Raw genomic sequence first — 23,769 nt, 5'->3', positions numbered from 1 at the left:
TTTAAATTCCTTATTTGGACCACATGAATCATGTGAGTGTTACACATGAACTTGAGGTTATTTTGGGAAAGAAAAAGTCCAGAAGCTTGTTGCACATTTTTTTTTGCTAATTATACAAACAGCCAAAAATCCCCCAAAAAAGCCGAAAGAAAAATCCAGTCAATCAATTTTAATTGAGTGTTTGCTAGTTGTATAAAATACACATTGTCACGAGAGGGAAATCAGTCAGATTGAAATATTTAAACACACCAATATGTTACTTTATCGACAGACTGCAAATATCAGCCAACGCGACAGTGAGCAAAATAGATAATGTCAACTGATATGTACAACACTGACAAAATGGTCTCCATTGTGTCTTCATTAAACCCAACATAAGGGCCAAAGACCTGCCACATATAGAGAGGGGTTCCAAAAGAAAAGCTCTACCACCAGCAAAATTATAAATAAAAGGTACAATGGTTAGCATTTGTGAAACATGACAAAAAGTCCTCCATTTTTTCGTTTTTGTTTGAGAAAAGTTATGCATTTACATGGCAACATTTTGAAAACGATGTCCGTCTACGTAAAGTTTTGCTTTTTCACGTTGTTGTTTAAATGGGGCAATAGTTTCGATGTTGCAACAACTACAAGACATTTGTGGTGTTGCTCTGGATTGTTTTATGTCCTGGCACAAACAACTTTACGTGTAAGCTTTGCTGGTTATGAATCCTTCGAGGTTCCAAGGGGTTCCTTTTTGGGGCCCCTGCCTTTTTCTCTGAGCGATTCACCTCTTTGCTCTTGCTTTGATCAACCAATCCTGGAGGTACCGAGGTCTAAGAAGAAACTCAGATTAGAAAGAGCCGTTTCTATCACTGCTTCCAAGTACTGGATTAATCACCATTAAAAAGACTCATTTACTCTCCTTACTACATGCTCAAATTATATATATATATTTTGTTTTATTACAGCACTTCGTTTCAGCTTTAGTTGTCTTTGCAGGGATGTCTGGGCTTCTTGGTTCTCATATTTCCACCACAGCGAAGAACAATAGATGGATGGATAAAATGATCAAGTTGGAAATGCGAACTTGCAAAACCTCCTGGGAATCAGGAAAATCCTCCCAGGACTTTGTCTTCGTCAACATTCCCCGTTTGACTGAGGAAACAAAACATTTGTTAATCTCCTTTTAAGATCAGCCACTTCGTGCTTCGAGAGAGAAAGGGTGGGCTTTTGCCAAAGCAAAAACTATATTCATCCAAAAGACATGCATATTAAATCTGAAAGTGTTTCCAAGCCAAGCAAAGTGGGGATGTCTTAGGATTAGACAAATAAATTGTCCACCATCTTCGACATCTGTTTGCGGAGGTTAAAAGTTAATTCACGTTGTACATGGACTTGCAAACCACAGTTGAATAACCGCATCGTCACTCAATAGAAATCTTAATTTTATAATCTTGGTCAAATCCACATTTGTTGCAAGTCAGCTCAAATTTTGGAAGTGAGGACGTAACTAAAACACAGAAACTCAATAAAACTGAAACAAATCAGACAAATTGCACCCATGAATAGTATTTATATTCCATGTATCCTGCTTTCAACCTCCAACAGATGTGCAGCAGTAAGGTGTGTGATTTAATGACGTTATACTACTTTCCACTCCTTTTTGAACATGAACGTGTGGATTTATGTGCTCGGTTTTCTCCAGGTGATGCTTTTATCAATGCGCAACCCAATTGGTTTGTTGTTTTAGTATCCAGTCAGACAAGTGGCTCCAATCAGGCCAAACTACCAAGCAAATTGTAAACATTTCGAAGACAACATTGAAAATAAAATTCTTGAGACAACACGGAGACCCGAGCTGAGATATTGATGATGATGATAGCAAGAAAGATAGCTATCTGGTTGCTCAAAGCAATGATATCAGAGTGAGTTTGTAAAATACCCATAACGCAACAGCTCAAGGAGACATTTTTGGAAAATGTCCCTGTATTTTTCTCCAGAAGGTTTCATTTCATTTGGCTTTATGTTGAGATTGTTGTCGTTTTCTATAGAAAATATAAACATTTTCATCCTGTGTACTCTGTCCCACAACAAAGATAAAACGTTTTAGGTTTGCATTTAAAGTTATTATGGCAACCATTTTTCCAATCCGGCCCACTCAAGATGAAATTGAGCTGCATGTGGCCCCTGAACTAAAATGTGTTTGACATCCCTGGTTGAAACCTTTGCAGTTTGAGAATAAAAAGCATGAATGGGATCCTCTTGTAGAAATTAGTAAAAGGAGATTGTTGACTCAAGCTGAAACCACAAAAACATGCACATATACAGCTTTCGCTTCCTCCTTTCCTCGGCTCACACTTCCCAACACTCGCCGTGCTGAAACCTCCACGCGCATAAATGTTTAACAGACACAAATACATGAGATCGATCACACAAACGGACGGTCCTTCTCTTTTTCATTCCCACTGTCACACACAGGAACCCCCCTCGCAGACATGCCTATTCATGTAGGGGGCGTCATTATTAACAGAGCACATTAATAACAATACCGCAGGGCTTCCATTGTCTCCCAAGCATAATTATATTATCCATCATGCGTCTCCGTGGCTCTGACACACATCGAAACACGGCTGAGAGAGTCTCGCCGGGACTGCTCGTCCACCAGCATTACCATAGATAATGTTTAATTATGCTAATTCGATTGCAATCATTTTCAGCAAAATGACAACATGCTTAAGCTAATGAATATTTATAAGACAAAGGGAAAGAAGTTAATTGTGCTTTATGAGTGTGCCAGGGAAGTTGCACCGGGGCCTGGTTGTGGAAGGGATGACTGGACTGCAGGAAGAGGGGGAGGGAGGGAGGGAGGGATGGAAAACCATTGCAACCGATGATCTGTCTCTGACTCATCTGATGGCCTTCGCAGGCTGGAGGTGCGTTTGATTTTTAACTCCGTCAGTGCAAAGGGGCGAGCCAGAAAAGATCAGAATGGGGTGATTTAATTCAAAACTGAAACTGGAATACACATTTTTCCAAGTTAGTCAGCGTCACTTTCTGTCTGTACAAGTGGGGAAAAAAGAAAAGAAGCTTTTTGTCAAACAAACTCGGATCCAAGTCCGATAATAGAGACAGAGCCAATTAGATGACAATCGAGTGGAACATATGTCACAATGTAAGTTAGATAGATAGATAGATAGATAGATAGATAGATAGATAGATAGATAGATAGATAGATAGATAGATAGATAGATAGATAGATAGATAGATAGATAGATAGATAGATAGATAGATAGATAGATAGATAGATAGATAGATAGATAGATAGATAGATAATTACTTTATTCATCCCTGAAGGGAAAAGTTAATTCCAATTGCTAATATCTTTCAAATTCTCCTTTCATTTTGATGCAAAGGCTCCACAAATTTAGTCACAAAGTTATGTAAACAATCATTTGTAGGTTTTAATTACGAGATTGGGTGGCAATTTTACACAGATTACCCTGTAAATATTGTCGTGGTTCCTAAATTATTGACAAAAATGTCAGTTTTTGAGTTTTCTGCATTGATGTAACTGATGTGAAAGAAGTTGGCTCTTCATAGAAATGCATTAAAAACAAAAACCCGATATACCGTACATGCATTCAAACAATGAGACGTGCGGAGTACCCATAGCAATTGCAACTCTATATGACTATTTTCAGAGCTATTATGTTTCCCTACATGTTTTTTTTTTGCATTTTCTATTTCAAGAGCTACTACTATTCAGTGCAGTGACACTTCACTCAACATGAGGAATACTGCCTATAAAAAGAGTTGGCTTAATTCTTCTCTGGCTGAAGAAGCTTTTCTGAAGCTCGACATTAAACAGAGCGCTTGCGATGGAAATTAAGATGTGGATATTTACCAGGGACTGGGTTTCATTATGGGAAATTACAGTTGAAACCGGAGCCAATGTAGTATGCTCTAACATCATTCAGTATCCATGTGAGCAGTTCTGTGCATGACGTGAGCAACTAGTGCTCGATATACTTATGAGATGCTGAAAAGAAATGTGCATTCAGGCCTGTGACTGTTTCTGTGACAAATCGGCACTGAATTTGTTGAAAAAACACAAACTTAAAGTTACATTTGGTTAGTGGGAGGAATATGCTCTTATAATCTGGGTGTTCAGCTGGATTTGGAAAAAAAAAGTGATTCAGCAACTCCTTGAAATTTCAGCAACTGTGTCATAAATTCATAATTGTAATCAGTAACTTGTGTGAATGGAAAAAAAGTCAAAACATCTCTGGATTACTTCATTATTGAGGACTAGCCATAAATCTTTCCAGAGCCACTTACTGATTCCATTAATCCCAGCTGGGCTACTATTTTGATTTCCAGGGGATAAATGTAAAAGTTCACAGCAAATGGCAAGTAGGTTTAAGCTTTCCGTCGAAAAATGTGATGAAGCGTAACTTTTTAAAGGCCCTGTTCTATAAATCAGAAGCATCGGAAAGTTTCAGAAGTGGGCTGGCAGTACAAAACAGAACTGATTTGCATGCACTTTTTATTTATTTTTTTATTTATGCACCGGATCAATACGTGTTTGGGTAAATGTTGTTCCACTCCACACTTTGGAGGAGATGTGTCTTGACGTTTCAGATGGATGCCCTTTAAACTTCACTTTTTTTTTTTTTGGTCTCAGTGGAATATCCTCCCACTTTCCTCTTTCTCACTCAAACACACACATACACACATACACACAGCAGAGTACATCTTAAGAGTAAGTGCTGGGTTAAATTTCAGGCAGACCATTTCTCACTGTCAGTAATGCACATAACTCGAGCACAGAGTCTGGGCTGATAGGTAACACGATTACTCATTATGCCTTTCTATGAGGGGGGGAAATGGGATTAAAAGTTGCCCTTTTACATCTTAGGGAACAGCAGCCCAGCACATGGCGGGCCGTGTCAGGAGCTGGCAGTTCGCTGCAGAATGCAGCTTATAATCCATCTTGATCTCATTAGGACAGCACGGCTGATATTTCCTTTTTTTTTTTTTTTTCCACTGAAATGTTCCTTTAGATGCTGCCACAGGCATGCAGGGAGGCTTTTTCAGTTCAGACGACGCATCCGCACTTTTCGCTGACTAAGCGTGAATGAGCCGAGCGCTGCGCACGCCAGCGTTGGTTGGAGTTGGCAAGAGATGGAAAGAACGAGAGTGTGTGTCGGGGCTGCGGCATTTCTATCGTTGCGAGGACCGAACTTTGAGTTCAGCTTCCAGAAACTGAGGTAAATTGCAAAAAAATGTATTTATTGCGGTCCATAAGGAGTCATTTAAAGTTGAGAGTAAATATCAACTTGTATGATTAGTTAGTGAAAACTACAGAAGAGAGAACTGGTACATGGAGCGAGACTGAGATCTGGCTGGATGTTTTAATCCCCTTCTCACAATCCCTCTGAATATAAACTCATAATAATGGATGTAGCGTACGTGGACATGCCCGAGTTGAACACGAAGCCCCGCAGCTCGCCATGTTCTCCCCGAAACAAGGGTTTCACTTCAACACACTGAGTTCCCATTCAAGTGTCATCCTGTCTGTGCACGTTGCATAATGGCTGGGCTGCATGACCATGTGCTTTTAGTCTCAAGTGTTTGCACACTGGGGGGCACCGTTCTCCAGTCCTGAGGAGACTCGCCGATCCTGCTGCTGTGTGTCTGAAAGCACTGAAGCAATGAGGTCACAATGTTTCCTGTGCTGTAAATTAAAAGGACGCCTCGTGGTTAAATTAAGGTTTCAGGTTCTTCTTCTTTTTTTTTTTGTAAAGCAATAAAACACAGAAACATGAGGTTTGCGTCTCTCTGATCCAAAAGTTCTTTGATGTGTTCAGCTGGAAAATTTTGAACTTATGAGCTTGGCAAGTTACCAATCTTCACATCCAGACACATTGAGTCAGGTTAACTTCATATAAATCTCCTAATGTCCGTGAGGATCAAGTCTGGTGTTCATGAGTCTTTTAAGATTTGTTTTTACCGGTACTTTGATTTTATAGATAACAGAGCATGTTCGACAGTTAAAACACTGTAAATCCTTAACGTTTTGCCAGAATTCTGGATGAATTTAGCCATGCGTATAGTATGTGTAGTATTATATCTCCATCTGCGGCACAATTTCATCGAGAGTGGACCTGACATTCAAATAGTGCAATAATAACCTTTACATTTGTGCTTTCCTTTTTGAAGTGGTGCAGAGACGCATGATGGAAATGTCTGTAGTTTTGCAAAAACCAAACAAATTCTTTGAAGAATTACTACAATCGTAGCATAAAGTACATTATAATGAAGCATTCTGGTGTAAAATACAGTGAAATGTCCCACCCCAAAACAAAAAAAGAAAATAAAAAAATCCCCTGTCGCAGTTGCATTATGCATGTTTTCAGAAAACGTATTCAAATTCTTCAATGATTTATTCACATTTGTCACTGCCACCAAACTGAAGATTTATATCTTATGTCTTTGACCGATCTTAATATCTAAAAAGTTATCCGAGTTCCGTGTCACACTAATGTTCAGATATGTTCAAATTTATGTTTTCATTGACTGACTCAGAATGGATTTTTTTTTTTCTTTTACAGTGCTGTGCAATTACAGCAAAATCTGCAGAGAAGGCAGTGTAAGACACTGCCTTCTCTGCTCCTTGTGACATACTTCACAATCCCAGGGGGATTGTGAAGTATGTCACATCACTACACCATATTGTTTCACCAGTGTCCGACATTAAGAAGGTACAAAGTCCAAAGCCGGGGCCCTGTGCTAATTTCCATGACATTATTAAAGTCTCCTCAGCAGCTGGCATCAGTGTTTAATAATGGGGAGATCTATTTTGTCGAGTCAGGTTCATTAACCACAACGCTGTGTGTGCGGGGCAGAAACGTTTGCCGGTTTCCATGGCAACCGCATGTAACTTCGATATCTCACTGCAGAGTGTCCAAGGTATCTGCATTCATCTCGCTCAAGGACGTTGGTGTGGAACAAGCCGAGAAGTGAATAAGAAAAACTGCAAATCTTTCCTTTTTGTTTAATTCACTTGCATGTTTCACATTTCTTACTTTTAACACTTTTCAGCTCGCAGCAGTTTAACAGCAGCACGGATTGACTAATTGAATGAGCGAGCGTTCGGCGGACCCATTGATGGACGGGTCATAAATCATGCAGTTTACAAAAGTAATTTGGCCGCTTGCTGGGGGACATTTTGCATTTTAACTTAATTTGTCAACAACTGTTTTCAAGGAGCTGAAAGTGACGCAGGGACGATATGGTGGACGGTTCTCACCGATCACCAAGCGGAGAACACAGAAGAGTAAAGTTCAGACGGTTCCAGGCTACTGCTGCTGCAGGAATGATTTTAGTCCACAAAAGTGTTGCTGTGGTGTTTTGTTAACGTAAATGTAAGATTTACTGAATATTTCTTGAGCCGTTTTTTTCCCCAAGTTAGGCTTTTTATAATGTGCAGGTGCAGTATTATTATAGCGTTGCTGTGACACACTAGCTGCTTCACTTTTATTCACTCTTATTCACTCTGATTCACTGTTATTAATCCCTCATCACTCTTATTCAGCCTTATTGATTTGGATTCACTCTGATCAACAGTAAATAAGAGTTATTATTAATGAATAAATCTTATTCAGCCTCATTCACTCTTATTAAATCCTATTCACTTCTATTCACTCCTATTTTACTCTCATCCATCCCGATTCACTCTTATGCTCCCTTATTCACTCATATTTACTTTGATTCCCCCTTATTTACACCCATTTACTTTTACTCACCCCTATTCACACTTATTTACTCCCCTTCCCCCTTCTGCACCTATATTCCATCCTATTTACGCTTATTCCTTATTTACTCTCATCCACTGTCATTCACTCTTATTTACACTTACTTTACTCTTATTCAGTCTTATTCGCTGTCATTCATCTTCACCACCATTTTTCATTTTTTCCCCCCCACTCTTATTTACTCTTCCTCACTCAAGTTGTAGTCAGGTAGTTAATACTTGGTAACCTTGGATTTTTTTGCTTCTCATGACAAACTGCAACATGCAGACAGATAAGATGATGTTTGTGGAAATATCAGTAGGCTACGAGGAATAATCATAAAAAAGTTGCTTACTGTTTGACAATTTTCATGTGTCTGTTCAGGATTATATGGTGCTCTTCCTCCAGAAAAAGAGAAGTTTGGTAACATAATAACAGAACCACTCTTTTCTTTAACTATTGACAAACTAACAATCAGTGAACCAGACAGAGAGAGAGAGACAGCGGCTCTCCCGCTGACAAATGCAAGAATCCAACAAAAAGAGAAAAATACAGTATCGGAAGTATCAATATTTTGGTGCTCTGCACATGGATACTTATTGACACCATTTGATGAGTGAATTAGTTTTCATGGGAGCAACCATAGATAAGCCATGAGAATACAACCTGGTGCTTACTGGGTTTATTCAATAGGTAGGAAGGAAATGATGAGAGAAGGTTGGTTCCAGTATTTATGGAGTAAACTTAACATCTTTGTTAATCTCAGTATTTGTAATAAACAGAACAAGGACTGTGGGAGGTCATGTGTAAAACTAACAAGGCACTTACATCTTATTATAGTCAGGTTGGGGGTACATCTCATCAATGTGTATTTTTATTGACTAAGAAATAAATGTGAAAAAAAAAACTGTTTTAGTAAACACATTTCGACTGTGTACCGACAAGAGATATAAAAAGAAAAACTTCTCATCTGCAGATCTTTTATTTTTTTTCACTCGATGATGTTTGCTGGCATTTGAGTGCCTGTCTGGGTTTGAACTTTCTTCCTTAAGAAAGGGAAAATGGGGAACAAGAAGTGCTAGCTCAGCATACCAGGCCTCTGTGCTCTTTATCGTTGGCAGGAGCAACATTATGGAACACACCATGCAGCAGGGAGACACTTAAACTGCATGTAACTCAACTCCTCTCTGCTCCCCAAGGACGGCACACCGCCTCTTGTTTCATACCAGAAGAAATGTGAAAAATTTCACTCACCTTGCCCCGAATGAACACATTGTGCCTCAGTGAGTGCGTGCAAATCCTGTGGTATGTGATGATGATTGCAAGGTTCAAATATCTGAAGTCATGTGTTTGTAATAGGGAAATATCTGGAAATGTAAAATGGAGAAGTGGTTTCACACAGGCGTGCATGCTTTTTACGTTTTACAAAGGGAAGAGTCATGCATATAAAGGCAATGCCAATGGAAGTCAATCACAAGACATTAGAAAAGTCATACAAGATGACGGCAGCTTCAAGCTCACCATACTTGTGAATTCGGTCTCTGTTCTACACCTTAAGTTGTCCTGAGCCTGCCACAGTTTTGGAATGTGCAAGATACCTGGAAAATATCTAACAAGAGTGTTTCCAAAAAGTTCCACCTTCGGAGCCCTTTTAAAAACTTTGCGTTTTCAGAGGCTCCGAGCACCATTGTGATGTAAACGGACCTCCAAAACATAATGAACATTTTCCATTTTCATGTGAAAACATTGTCGTGGAATCAAAACCTAAGGATGACATCCACACAAACAATGACGAAGGGACTTGGCAAGACACACCTGACAACAGTCATGGATTAGGAAGCAAATGGTTGGACATGAGGGTACAAACAGATGAGAACCTGAACTGATAAGAGTCACACAGAACAAGACTCAGCTCAAAATGATACATGACCTTCAACATGATCAAGAAATATGCACCAGAATCAGACATACAACCACTGATCCCTGACATACAACTTCCATATTAAATCTGAAAATTCTAATGTGCCTTAGTACCAGAGGTACATTTTTATTCTTCATTCATTTATTTCTAACGACAAAAAATAAAGATGTGCAAGTGCGGCTCTGACGCATCCAGACAGCAACGCAGACGTTCACGGTTTCAGATACGAACTGACGTCTTCATCCAAACGAGCTCGGTGGTTAGAACGAGATTACGTTGTTCATGCTAATGCAAAGCACACTGGTGAGAACCATCATCTTAATCCTCAATGTAAGATCCAAATCTATCTGCCCGTGTGTGCATCTGCATATGAATGGTTATGTCTCAGCTCGGCTGTATATTTTAGTGCCTGTAGTCATGTGCACGCTAGTTTTGGAGCATTTATGTCAGACTCATTACATAAAGAGAACCAAGTATCATGAGAATCTCCCAGAAAAAACGTTATTTTTCTCACTGAGCAGCAGAGAGTCCATATTGGCCTCTGTGGCAAAAAGCAAGCAAGAAATAAATTTCTTTAAAAAAAAAGAAGAAAAAAAATCATTACATCAATGACTGTTATTTGAGAACATTCTTGTAGCCTCCGTCCTACTCTTTAAAAACTTCCTAACCCCTCGATCCACTATTCAAGCACTGACCAGCTAATTGAAGTTTGTCCATTTTCCCACAGCCACTGGGTTCAAACTGAAACAACAGGCAGCCAGTAAACACAAAGTCAACCATGTAACTTGGGGATAAATGATAAAAAGGGGGGTTAAAAAAAGAAGGCAATGTCTGGAAAAAGATAACATAGCGAGAGTCAGGGAGCCAAAGCTGCCTGCAGATAGTGATAAATGTTTAGTACACAGATGGTTTCTAAATATAGTTTCAAATCAATGCAATTGGGAACATTAAAAGAAACAACGGAAGACTGATGTCAAGCAGAAATGTGGTTATCAATCAAGAAGTTCTCCGTCGTGAGTCCGGATTCTGTATATGCTATACCACTGTGTCCCTGTATTATCTTTGGGTTATCTTTGGGTACTTCTTGGTTCTTCTCACAGTCCAAAAACATGCATTTCATATTAATCAGTGACTCTAAGGCCCTGTTAACGCGACAAAATTCTCAAGATGTAAAACTTTTGTTGGGTTTTGGAGGTCAGTATATGTACATGACAACAGTTCTAAGAGCCACTGGAAAAACAAAACTTTTTGAAAATATAAACAATGCCAAATTGCATGCAAACCACATCACATTTCAAAAGAGCTCTTGCTGCTTAACGTGGGGGTCAAACATGCTGACTCAATCTTCAGAGAAATGATCCGATCGGTGGGAAATTATAATGAATACAATTTCTGCCACAAAATAAAGCAAATCAGGGCTGTAGCTCTCATCTAAATGTGATCGTTGAAACACTATTTACTTCTATGTAATATATTGAGAGACAGTTGTCAAAAGTGTTTTTAGTTCTGGGGCCACATGCAGCCTGGTTCAATTACAATTGGGGTTAATAAGATGACCTAGAAATAATGATAACTTAGATTTTTCCTCATGTGTACAAGCATATTCAAAATATTAACACTGATTATTCATTTAATTTTAATTTATCATTTTTTTTGGGACATGCTCAAACTCGATATCAAGTCCACAGTGCACACGAGACAACCGAAGATATTTCACCACACAAACAGTGAATAATTACAGCAGAACAATATACTCAGAAAAAACGTATTATATCCCACCCAATCATTTAAACATGTTCAAACTATTATAATAACACACAATAAATTACACATTCATAAATTATACATATGTGCACTTTATATGCATAGAAATGTATTCACTAATATATCGACATGTAGACATATACAGCATGTAGGCATCCTCACACTCCATCTCTATATTGTTTAAAAATCATCTTTATATCTTTTATTGAACTATATTATGTTTAGACATCTCTTAAGGTCCACAATCTGACTGTGGATCTTACATTTTTTTCTTGAAATTTACTATCTGACATTTGACATCTGCTGGTCTCACTGACGCAGTACAACTCACAGAGGACTAATTTGATTTATCTGAGTCAGAAAGCCCTTTTTTTTTTGGTAGCCTTTATCCATGTATAATCATGTCAGTGGCCGGATCGTCACTCCTGGCAGTCCAGTTGTGGTCTGTGGGCCTTGTGTCTGACATCTAACATCTCTTTTACATTCACATGATCAGTCAACCGCATCTTCCAGTCTGGAGCGACGCTTCATCGTTTCACAGATTATTGTCTCACGTGGCCGTCGGGCTCTCGCTGCCTCACCAAATGGACAAAAGGAGAGGAAACGGAGAGGAAGACAGGGAAGAGAAGTGAAGGATAATGAAAACATCATTGTATGGGAGGAGATCCTGATCTAATTACTGAGGAAATGAGGCCTGTGAATGCCCAGTCATTTGCACTCATTTACACATCTCCTTTAATGCTGCTCGCCCATCGATTAGCCACTGAGGAGGGAGAAAGGTACACGGCTGCTCAATTCAGACACTTTCCCTCTGCTGTAATTTCAGGGTAGAAAAAAAAAAAAGATACGACGACGGGTTGGTTTCCAAATTGCTGCAGAAAGTGTGATGATGGCCCTCGATTGCTCTGTGAGGTGTCATTAAGAATCGTATATGTATCGATTCAGCCGCAGTGTGCTGAAAGACAATTGCAGCGATAAACAAGTTCTTATATTCAAAAGACAGATTCAATTCAAAGGCTCGTGCAATAAAGATTTAGGTTTGACTATCACATTGTGACCACCACGACACCTTTATAGTTTCACACATTGGAGATATAATAGATAGGACACACAGGTATATCAATATCCAGTACCAAAAAGATTTAACACATAACTTTAATTCTGTTTCACGCACTGCCTGATATTAGCTCACATAACCCAAAGTCCCATTTTTTAACCCTTACTGTGGGTAAAGGATGTTATAATATTATTTTGGTTATCGTGTATTGTCTTTCTATTCAAAAGGTAAATGAAAATATGTTAAAGATGTAGATTTAGGGTTATCTATTGCATATAGAATTTGTTAAGGTGAAAAAATGGGGATAAATGCATTTTAGCGTTAGTGTCATAAAATGAAACAAGAGTGTTTGAAATGATCATAACTTGCATTTCCAGCTTTTTAAGATATGAAAGACGAAACATGAACCAATATGCTTCTGCCTCCTGTGCAACCTTTCTTTATTACGTACATCTGCTGTACGCATACAAAGACGCACCAAGCCTTTTGCACTCTTAATGTCTATGTATTTATCGGTCCCCTGGAAGTTCAAGGATATGGATCAAACGTTGTCCCACCTGGGGCTGAGGGAGCAATGTTGACAACAGGCACAAATCACAGAAATGTTTGATAATCGGGTGTTTTATGCCATAACATGCTGAACAGACTCATAAATTACTCTGAGTATTTGTAATTGGCCAGTGTGTCAACTCAAAGCATAAAATATAAAAGTATTGATGGAGTACATATCTGTATTTGTTCATACATGGAGCATAAATTAACCTTGTGTCACATTACTGGCACACAGAGCAGAGAATAGAGATCACCGTTTTATTATCTTGACACCCAGTTCAATTTACTTGCAGATTTTTCTTCTAAACAATCAATTTCTCCTTGTGATTTATGATGAAATGATCTGTTGATCAATCCATCCATCCATCCTGTATACATTTCAGCGCCTTAGTGCACTGGAGCCCATCCAAGCTAACAATGGTGCAGTATAACTTACTGGTTCTCTATATTAACTTAAAGTCAGTATTAGAACTTCATGATTGCACTCTTCTTTACCTTTCTCTCTGATCAATATCAGCTGAAGAAACAGCTGCATAACCGGCTGAAAGACATCATCTCCAGGGTCATCTACTGTGTAAGGATTGAATTACATTCTCACTTCTAATGAACGGCAACTCAGTACATGTGAAAGAAGACTCATACTTTTAGTTCCACTTATTGGATTGACATTGATTGGCGAGTTTTGAAAGGAAAAACACTTGGGGTTATAATAAATGATGAGAAACACGTTTCACGAGGCTCAGGTTTGGCCGGCGCCACTTCCACCCTGGTCCACCACACCCCTGCTTATCGCACACGCTCTCAAATGTATGATCCCAGCCTTTTCTGTCGAAACCAAATCTCGCACGACACAGCAAGAATTATCTCCGAAAGGAGTCTCGGCTCCCACATGTGAGACCTTTAAGATAGCTCTATCCTCTTATACTTATCCTTTACAAGCAAGCATGCATGCATGCATGCACACACACACACACACACACACACACACACACACACACACACACACACACACACACACACACACACAAGCACCCACACACACGGCTATTTATGCACAACATGGACTCACGAGGAGGAGAATTCTGATTAGGCTGCATCCAAAGCTGCCACCCACGGGACCCGAGGGAGATATGAATTTGAAAAGACAGTGCCGATATGAAGCGCCTGCATCGCCGGGCAACAGGGACCCCTGTTAAGACCTGCTATCCAGACACATGTCAGGAGAGAAAGCGCGAGTGGGGGCGGGGATGAGGGTTGGGGGGGTTTGCATATGGAAGCTGAATGTGCACCAACCCAAGTCTCTCATTAAAGAGGTACTACAGCGCACACACACACACACACACACACACCCCTCTGGTCCAGATAACACAAACTACCACAGTAAACATGTACCTTTATCTGCCACTAGGGGTTCAATCTAATGAATCTGTATTAAAAAAAAGAATAAGCTGAGCTTGCCTTCAGTATTTAATTGCAAAATTACAATTGTTAATTCCATGGGCCTGAAGGATTTGTGTGCACCATTAAATTCACTGTGATACATTTTTTTTTTGACATTTTGATTGACTTCTTAAAACTGACTTATACTGGGTGAGGCTGCACTTTTTTTTTCTTTTTTATCAACACTTCCTGCAAAAAAAAGATGAAAATCAGCAATATGTTTAAAGCTGAACCATCTGCCGGGTGGTTAATATTTCCCTGCACAGCTGAGCTGAGTCGTAGCCAAATTAAAGAGTGCGCAGGGTCTGTTAGTGACTACTTAAAGCAGCAGGAAGCCAAAGTGAATAAACTATAGGGTCCACATTTACAATAAGGAACAAACATGTCACGCAAAGCCTAAGCCGTGGTTTCCTCTTGTGTTTGCGAAGCTTTGTGGTGAAAAGAAAGAAAACAAAAAAGATCCATTTTTATTTGGGAGAGCTGTTTGTTTGGATGCTGATAAATTCCGATGTAAAGATAGAAAACAAGTTCATTACCTTGGGCTGTTTTGAAAACCCAAGCGCTTTTTAGGATTTCCGCACTCGTCTTCTATCTTTTGAGAACAGCAGCCCGAAGGATATTCTCCGCCATCACGGAATAACAAACTGAACAAATTATTGCACAGCAGGTCTTAAACACAACACGGTCCAAGTAATTAAAAGCAGCAGCTTGTCAGTGATGTCAGTGTCAACAATGGAGGTACAAACAAAGTAATGCCCACATTGACTGCACATGATGAATGAAACTATTTCTTGGCTTAAAATTCCACCTTTGTGAGGGGAAAAAAAAAAAAGTGCTTTTTTGCCATCCAGTGAGAGCCTGTTTTATCGAATGCAATAATTGAACATCAAAGCTTTCCCGCCTTTTTTAATTTTATATATATCTTGTATTTATTGACTGGCATTTCTGGAAGAGGAGACAACAATGCATTAAATAGTCCTGACAAACAAACATGCTGAAGGAATAGCTGCATATCAGATGCTGACAAAGAATCCTGGTGGGGCCAGAAAAATAGGAAAGATTTGAGAGCCGCTCCCAGGGATGATTGGCTTCATATGTTATCCTGTCATTCCATGAGTTGTTATGTTATGAGAGGATGGAGTGGGTGAGGATGAGACGAGAGAGCGGAGATGAAGAACAGCCGTGATGAGAGGACAGCTGATGAAAGAATGGGAGAGGAGACGAGAGGAAAGAAAGAACCGATCATGAGAAAAAAGAAGCGTTGACAGGACCCAATAGGAAAAAGAGGGACGTTAAGAAGGGAGGCGTGATAAATACAATGTAAAATGAGAAGAGGAGAAAGAGGAGAGCTCTTCCAGATTGTGCAAAAAACCAAAACAACAACTAGAGCTGGAAATCGATCCAACTTGACATGAGAGAAATCAAATAAAAGTCTGTCCCTTCAGACTGAATCCTGGCTCTTCCCTCCATCTGTTTTCAGTCTCCCAACTGTTGGACGGAAAGCTCCGGGCCCGGCCCACCGCCACCGTGACAGGGTCATACACGGCTTGGAAAGAACATCTCCTCCAAGATTTACACCCACATACGCAATCCTGGGAGAGTAGGCCCGCCGCCAGAGAACAACATGAACCAGCTGTTCTCCTGCCCGCACATATTCAACCAATCAATAGCTACAACCATAAAGAGACACAGACACAAAAGTGTTGTGTAAGGGTATTTTTGATCTTGTGTAAAAAAAAAAGTCTGAATCACAAAATAAGATTGCAACCTTCTTGCCTCCGGATTTTTGCTCTTATGACTTAACCCTTTACACACCACAGATGGAATTTTATTTTTTTTTTTTACCAAATATTTGTTGTGGAATATTTATGAGTACACATACACCCTCACATACAATTATACAATCAGAGTGCTTGCAAAGTGCATAATGCATAATGCAACAGTTATAGACATCTTTGGTACATTTCACTGTATTTTGCTCCAGAATGTTTCATTAAAAAAGTGGCTTCATGTTTATATTGTTGTCATTTTCTTTATAAATGTTTGGTTTGGTGAAAAAACAGACATTTCTGTCACACACACACAATGAAGAAAAACGTTAAAGTTTAGATACTATAGCTATATAGATTAGATAAAGGGTAGATACTGTTGCATGAATCAGTGGAAATGGCATCATCTTCCCATTTTCATTTCAGATGTCAATGAGTTTACATAATTTTCAGGATTTCTGCCTTTTCTGTGTTTTGAAAATGTTAAGTAGTTAGCATGCATAGTAGTTTGTAATGAACCTACAAGTACACACGCATGCGGCCAGAGAACAATACACTATGAATATTAATAGTAAGAGTTCATGGACCTAGGGACAGACGACATTGTTGGATTGATGTTGTTAAATAAGTTTTCTCCAAAACTGATCTCGTTCAATGTAAGGAGAAAAAAAACCCCACTACAAAAACAACATGTATAAGAAGTGCAATTATCTTTTTCTCTAGTGCAGTATTTCATTCAATTTAGCATCGTCAGTTTCGTCAGCAACAGTTCATCAAGTAAAATAGGTTTGTTTTGAGAAATAACATCTCTAAAAACATTCCTGTACATTGAACTTTATTCCCTGCACACCGAGGCCCATTTTGAAGGGAAATCTGCTTTGTGCTGATGTTAAGAATAACAATATAGATGCCTTTGATTCTCATCAGCAATTTACAGCCAAACTTTGCACGATTTGTGGTGACGCTGGGAGGAATGAAAAAGATATGTGATCTTTATACTCTCTAATAAATCCAGAAACAAAATAAACACTTGAGACCAGGAGGAGGAAGAACTTTTTTTTTTTTTTTTAAAGCAGGCATGAAGAGGCAGATTTATGGAAAACTTTAAAGAAAACAACAGTGCTCAGTAGTGGAAAACCAAGATCCCGTATATTGTAAGTAATGCCACACTTCAATCCAGGCACTAAAACTGTGACGAGAGTATAGATGTATTACCGGCACAAGACAAGTTCATAGGTTTCCTCAACAATATACTGTTTAAATGACAAAAGCCAAGATAGCCAAGGTAAAAAAAAAAAGGCCCCGCAGGGGGATTATATAATTTTACACAACAGATTTATTATCACAGCTGGTTTAGGAGGAGCTGAAGAATTATATGTTCATTTAAGTTTTGTAAGTGAAATGTGACCCTTTAGCTTTTGAGTTAAAAGTGCAATGTTTCCTTATGAGATATCACAGTTGTAGCCTGCACCAGAGGACTTTTTTTTTTTTTTTAAACTTTAGGCTAAAGAGAAAATACCTCAAAAGGAAGAAGTAGACAGAGGATCCACCACTGCCAGAGGTGATGTGATTGGCTGTATAATGGACAAGTAGTTGACACTTTCACCTCACAGGAAGCACCTGCTGATCACTTAGTAGAGGTCTGAGAGGCATTGCAGCTCAACGATGTGATAATCAGTAAAAACCTGCCTCTGACCACACCTGTATCAGTTCATGGTGAGTCCTGTTGGATATGTGAATGCAAATGTTCAGGTTTAGTGGATTTTATTCATCTTTCAGAGCAATGTTGAGATGTGTTTTAAAAGCTATTTTTGCACAGAGACCGTTTTTAAAACAAAAGCTTGAAAGCGCCGATTGTTGAAAATTGAAATGTTGCAAAGCAAACATTTTAAAGTGTTACACAGGTTTAAAACGTGGAAACATCTCATTTTGAATAAATAATCCATTTATAAAAATTACACAAGTTACAAGACTTTGTTAATTTACAGTGAGTAAGAATAAAATGACATTTTAAAAAGTTTTCATGCTTCTTCCACTTTAAGTAAAACTTCGGTGTTAATGAGCAAGTGAGCAGGGCAGCAGTGGTAGAGAAACAGGTGAAAACAAAGAAAAGCAAAAGACTTGAAACTCAACTTCCAAGTTGTGTACCGTATATTGTGTAGATATTGGTTCTGAAGTAAACTGCTAACTTGTTCTTTCATAAGCGAGCTCTGGTGTGTTGTCTGTTTTCCCCCACACCATTCAAGCCCAGAACTAGTCCAGTCGCTTAGTTTCCTATGGTAATAGTGACACACGTGCGCCAAAAGAGCAGCAAAATGGATATGAACAAAACACTGAATTAACACAAAAGAAAACAGCTGGTACCTTCACCAAACTGCTGGACCAAGAGTCAGGTTGAATAAAGTTTAACTAAATTCACAGTCAAAAATCGTAGTAGAGCCAAGTTCAAAAGATCACACACTAGTCCAAAGCCCCACCAAGGTTTTCTCAGGGCAGACTGAACATGCACCTCCCGTCTCAGCCGCCATGAGGTGTCTGCTGGAGCTGTTAAATGGCCTCAGCTGGTGGGCGGAGCTGAGCCAATCAGCCCCCATCCTCCAATCACTCTCTGGCGGTATTTGGTTGTGGTTGACCTCTTTGCAGCTTAATGTTTTCCACAGTCTGCAGCATCCAAAGGTACTTTAAGCATATATCCTGCATATCCCTTATGTTGCTCTCTGGTAGGTCGACATTTCATTTCTGATCCTTCTGCCTCTCTTTGACACCATCTGACCACACATGTCTCACTCTTTCCGAGATCAACACCGTAGATCCTGGTGGTGTGGATCAGTGAGTCAATTTGTCCCTCATTCTTGGCATATAGCTTGAAGTCATTCCACACTTCAGAACTGGTATCCACAGCTCGTCTTTGTGATGACAGAGGGGCCTCGGTCCTATATGCAGAACCGCAGTGGTGACAGTATATCACCTTGGTATGTGGTGCACTTGATGTTAACTTTGGCGATTAGCTTCGAGTTGGCCTCCAGGGTCAACTTCCACAATCCCATGGAGTTCTTTATGAAGGCTTTTAGTGTCCTGATCATCTAATATGGTTCCAGACTTTCCAGTATCCATGTGTGTGGAGTCGTAGGTTTTTCTTGTACTCGATCCAGGTGGCGCACCGGTTGGTCTGTCTGTTGTCGCAGCTTCTGGCAAATGGTCTATCATCCTGTAGCTGGTGTTTTTCTGGCCTTTATCCTTGCCTCTAACCATCTTTTCCATGGAGGATACTTAGGTATTGTGTCGGTCTTGTATTCAAGCTCATAGTGGATAGTAGCAAAATCGGTGGATATTCTTGAAATTAAAGAGAAAAAAAGGATTTTTCCATAATCAAGTGCAGACATCGTGGCTGATAGCTTTGGAGTATTAAAGTTACATATTTTTGTTTCAAAGACTGAGGATAGATTGAGAGAGAAATAAGATGAACACACCTGTATCATTATATTTGATTGTTGCATCATAGGAAACTGTCCTCGACAAGGCAGATATTTTAAGTATCTCTAGTGAAAACAGACATTTACGAGCATAATTTATTGTTATTGTAATGAAGAAAAAAGTTCAAAACAACAAGTGCTCGGCTGGTTTGTGGTTCTTGTTTGTGTTTTTCGGTCTGACACTTTGGGATCGCAGCTGCTGACAGGACTCAGTCGCAGGTTTTTCACCTGACGGGGTCAACGCTTCACAGCCAGCTGAACCCAGCTGTCAGACAGGGGTCAACGGTCACGTCCAACTCCTCAACAGTTTAGACTAGTGTCGCTGCAGGGTCCCCAGGCGTGTGCCTGTGTGTGTGCGTCATTATGCAAATATGCATAAGCACGGCCATAAGGACTATGCATAGATGTATGCAGTACACAGTGCAGCTCGTAGGCATGAGTGAATGAGCACATGCAATCATTGAGTGACTCACACGTTCAAGTTCATGAGGACAAACAGTCTCTTTTCAACTCTGTTAGGCTTTGTTTGATTATTAACTTGCCCTGAGGAATGATAAAACATTTCACATTATGAAATATTTACAATTTTTGGAAATCAGATTAAAAACACCCCAAGGGATTTATAAAAGCACATAATCCCAAAAGTGAAAAATTCCTCAGTTTTCATATTCAGCATTGTTGTGGGATTTGAACAAGTAACCAAATCCACTTCAGGCATCGATTCAACTCTTAAACATGCGACCTTTGCAGCCTGTTGATGAAAGGCTCTGTGACAGTATCTGGAAGTGGAAACTATGTCGGTACGTACAGAACGTCCAGCCTGCGGTTTGGCTCGGATACGTTTTTGTCAATTGTTCAGCTTATAACTGAAAGAGAGATTATCCGCTTTGTAACATTCCGAAAGCAATCTGAGCCATGTCGGGTGGCAAGAGTCTCAGACCTGACTCATCCATTATGGAACTGCCACCAGTTTTTCAAGTTTTTTTCATAAAGCTGTTTTCTTCTGATATTTTTCCGCATGAAAATGCCAACTGAGTTGGGTTCAGTTGAGGAGAAGTTGATATATAGTTGATGTGTGAGGAGTCGGAAACTGGTAGTCATCCAAGAAAAGGTGCACATTTTTGAACTAAATAAATATATCGATACGCTTTTTTTGTCCATGGATCCAAACAGCCATTTGCAACAAAATACTGTCATGAGATTCTTTATGTAGTCTGTCATCAACCAGAACTTGTTTTTTAGACTGAGATTAATCTATAACTTCACTTGATTTTCAAATCATGATTGTTTGATGTGTTTTGTGTGGTTCACTAGTAAATTGGTTTTAGGTCCCATTTATTCTCAATTCAAAGCTTTCATTGTTTCTTATGGGTGTCCAATCAGACGAACACGGTGCTTTTTTGTCTACGTGGAAACGGGTAAAATGCAGCCTTTCTTTTTACCTTTTGCTCAGATTCTTTGTTAGAATGGAAACGCTGCAACTGTGCATGAGCACCACAGCTGTAGTAAATAATTCTTCCTCCACTCATCAAGAAGGAGTTTGAAAGATCCCCTCGTTTCCCCAATGGCAAGTTGTACACTGGGTGCAAATCAATGTTGACGAAAGGAGCTAAAACCTTCAAGTATAAATGTGAGAACACTCACTTTAGGTCAATTTTGACGATTTTTCGATTTAGATTCCACAGGGAAAGCTTTCACTATAAACATTTCCAGTCTGCAATTGGCTGGTCATCACTTTCCCAGATTGCAAGTACAAGCAATAATCTCCAAAACAAAGATTATGTTAACATTTTCTGCTTTTCCAGACACATTTATTGGCAGCGTTTATACTTCACCGTGAGTCAGTGTCATTAAAACTGCTCTACTCCGAGAATCCATTTTGCAAAAAAGTTAAATTGCTAACTCAGGCAAAAATCTGTTTTTTAATTGATAGAATCTGTGTCATGCAAGAAAATTCCAAACCCATGAACAATCTGACATACTTTGACAACTTCTTTTTAAAAAAAAACCTTTGACCCTTGTTGCACGAGTGAAACAGAAGCTTAAAGGATTCGTTAAAGCTCAATAGCTGCTTGTCTTTAGCTGGATTTGTTAGTTAAAGCAGATCATACCTAAATGTTATTTATTCTCATCACCTGGGGCATCCAGTTTAAAAAAAACAACAAACTTGACCCAAGATCACACTCTGTGGCATCTCCGGAAGGGAGCAGTCAAACCAACAATTCCAAACAAATACTAATGCTGCTTCATTTACATCTTGAATTTGAAATTACTGCCCAAACACTGTGTCTTAATGACATTTAAAAGCTATTGTTGACTTGTTTATCTGTCTCCTAAATGCTCAAAATGAATCACTGTAGCTTCATGTGCATGTAAATGCTTTTTTGAAGGATATTTATGATGCATGACTGTTGCCAACTCACAATAAGAAATGAATGTGGTTCAAACTTTTCCGGAGTCTTGCGTATTCCTTCCACAGGCACACGCACTACAATCCTCAGCACACAGGCCTGCATTGTTTTGCAAGCTCAGAAATGTTAACAATGTCCTCCTCACACACACCTGAGCAAACACAAACCACAAAGCTACAGTGCTCTTATCAGTTACCTCGCAGATATGTAATTTGAGAAAACAGGGTGCTGACAGCTGCTTTTACACGCCGAGTGCTGTAAAATTAGTCAGAAGGGCCATTCAGCCGCACAAAGTGTCTGTCAGAAGCACTTATTACAGGGCAGATGCAGAGGCGAGGTGTGGGGCGCTCCGTCACCGATCGCACGAGGACGGGAGACGGATGGAGGGGGACTCGCGGCAAAATTAGGTTTTCGGAATTCAGTGCGGAATGATAAACTTGTCAGGCACAGGAAGGTAAACTGCTGTCAGTCTGGCTTTGAAAGCTCCTGGAGGTGGCTGCAACAAAGGAGGGACTGAATCACCTTGTCATTTTCGGTGTGTTTCTCTCTCACGCTCTGTCTCTCTCTTTTTTTCCTGTTCTTTCACCTGGTTAACTTCGCCTGCAGGGTCACCTCATCCACAGGCCTGCAGGCCAGTAGCAACCTTTCTGACCCTGACTGAGGGTTGAACCCGGACTGCCTGAGGTGGGGTCACGACACGCAAGCGAACGCCCTTAAATTAAAGAGTCTGGACAGCTTTTATTTTCAGTGTGGTTTTTTTCTTTCTTTCTATCTCAGTTACACCCCTCCCCTCCCCCCTTTTTGTCTTGCATTATTCCCTGTGTCATGTCACTTCTTGGTTCGATTAACCTACATTAATCTCCAGGACTCGTATTATCCAGATAATAATTCACTCGACAAATGTAATTTGAACAGTTTGGGACGGTCAGCCCCAGCATAGGATACAGGCATTCGTGAGTAGTTTATAAAACAAGTTGGCTTTTTTAATGAAATTATTGAAATTCATCAATCAACTGGAAAACTCTTGTAGCATTTTGGGTGTCTGTTTACATGACAACGGTACTTGGAGTCGATGAAAACATAACTTTTGGAAAACAATTCCCAAGGTGGAAATTCACGAAAATATTTTGAAACTTGAACTCTGAAATTTCCATGGAAATTGGTGGGGGGTAAAACTTTTTGAGATTTTCCAACTCTGGAAAATGCAACTTTTCAGAAATGCTACTACTGTGCATGCCTAACACAGCCATAGTTAATAGTTATTCTAAAACATGCATGGGTAGGTGGACAACAACAACAATGCCGCCCTCCGTTTTGTTGCCTTGTTGCAATCGTGTGCGAGATTTTATTACAAAAATAAACAACAGCGCCCACTCGTGGCCCCACATGCTAACTACATTGTTTTCAGTGTTTTTGGCAGTTCAATGTGAAAGAATATTTTAAAAATGTTGCTGTGGAAATGCTAAACATTTCAGATTAATGTATGTCAATTATTGCAAATGGATCAACTGTTGACAACAATGTCTCAGTTTGAAATTACAGGAAGTCCCAGAATTTAAATTGTACTTGGTGCACAGCATTTAAAGTCAGTTGTTGCCTTCTCA

The sequence above is a fragment of the Blennius ocellaris genome (genome assembly GCF_963422515.1).
Source record: "Blennius ocellaris genome assembly, chromosome: 10".
In the NCBI taxonomy this organism is placed as follows: Eukaryota; Metazoa; Chordata; class Actinopteri; order Blenniiformes; family Blenniidae; genus Blennius; species Blennius ocellaris.
The sequence above is the reverse complement of the archived record's forward strand: the minus strand, read 5'-3'. Positions refer to the sequence as shown.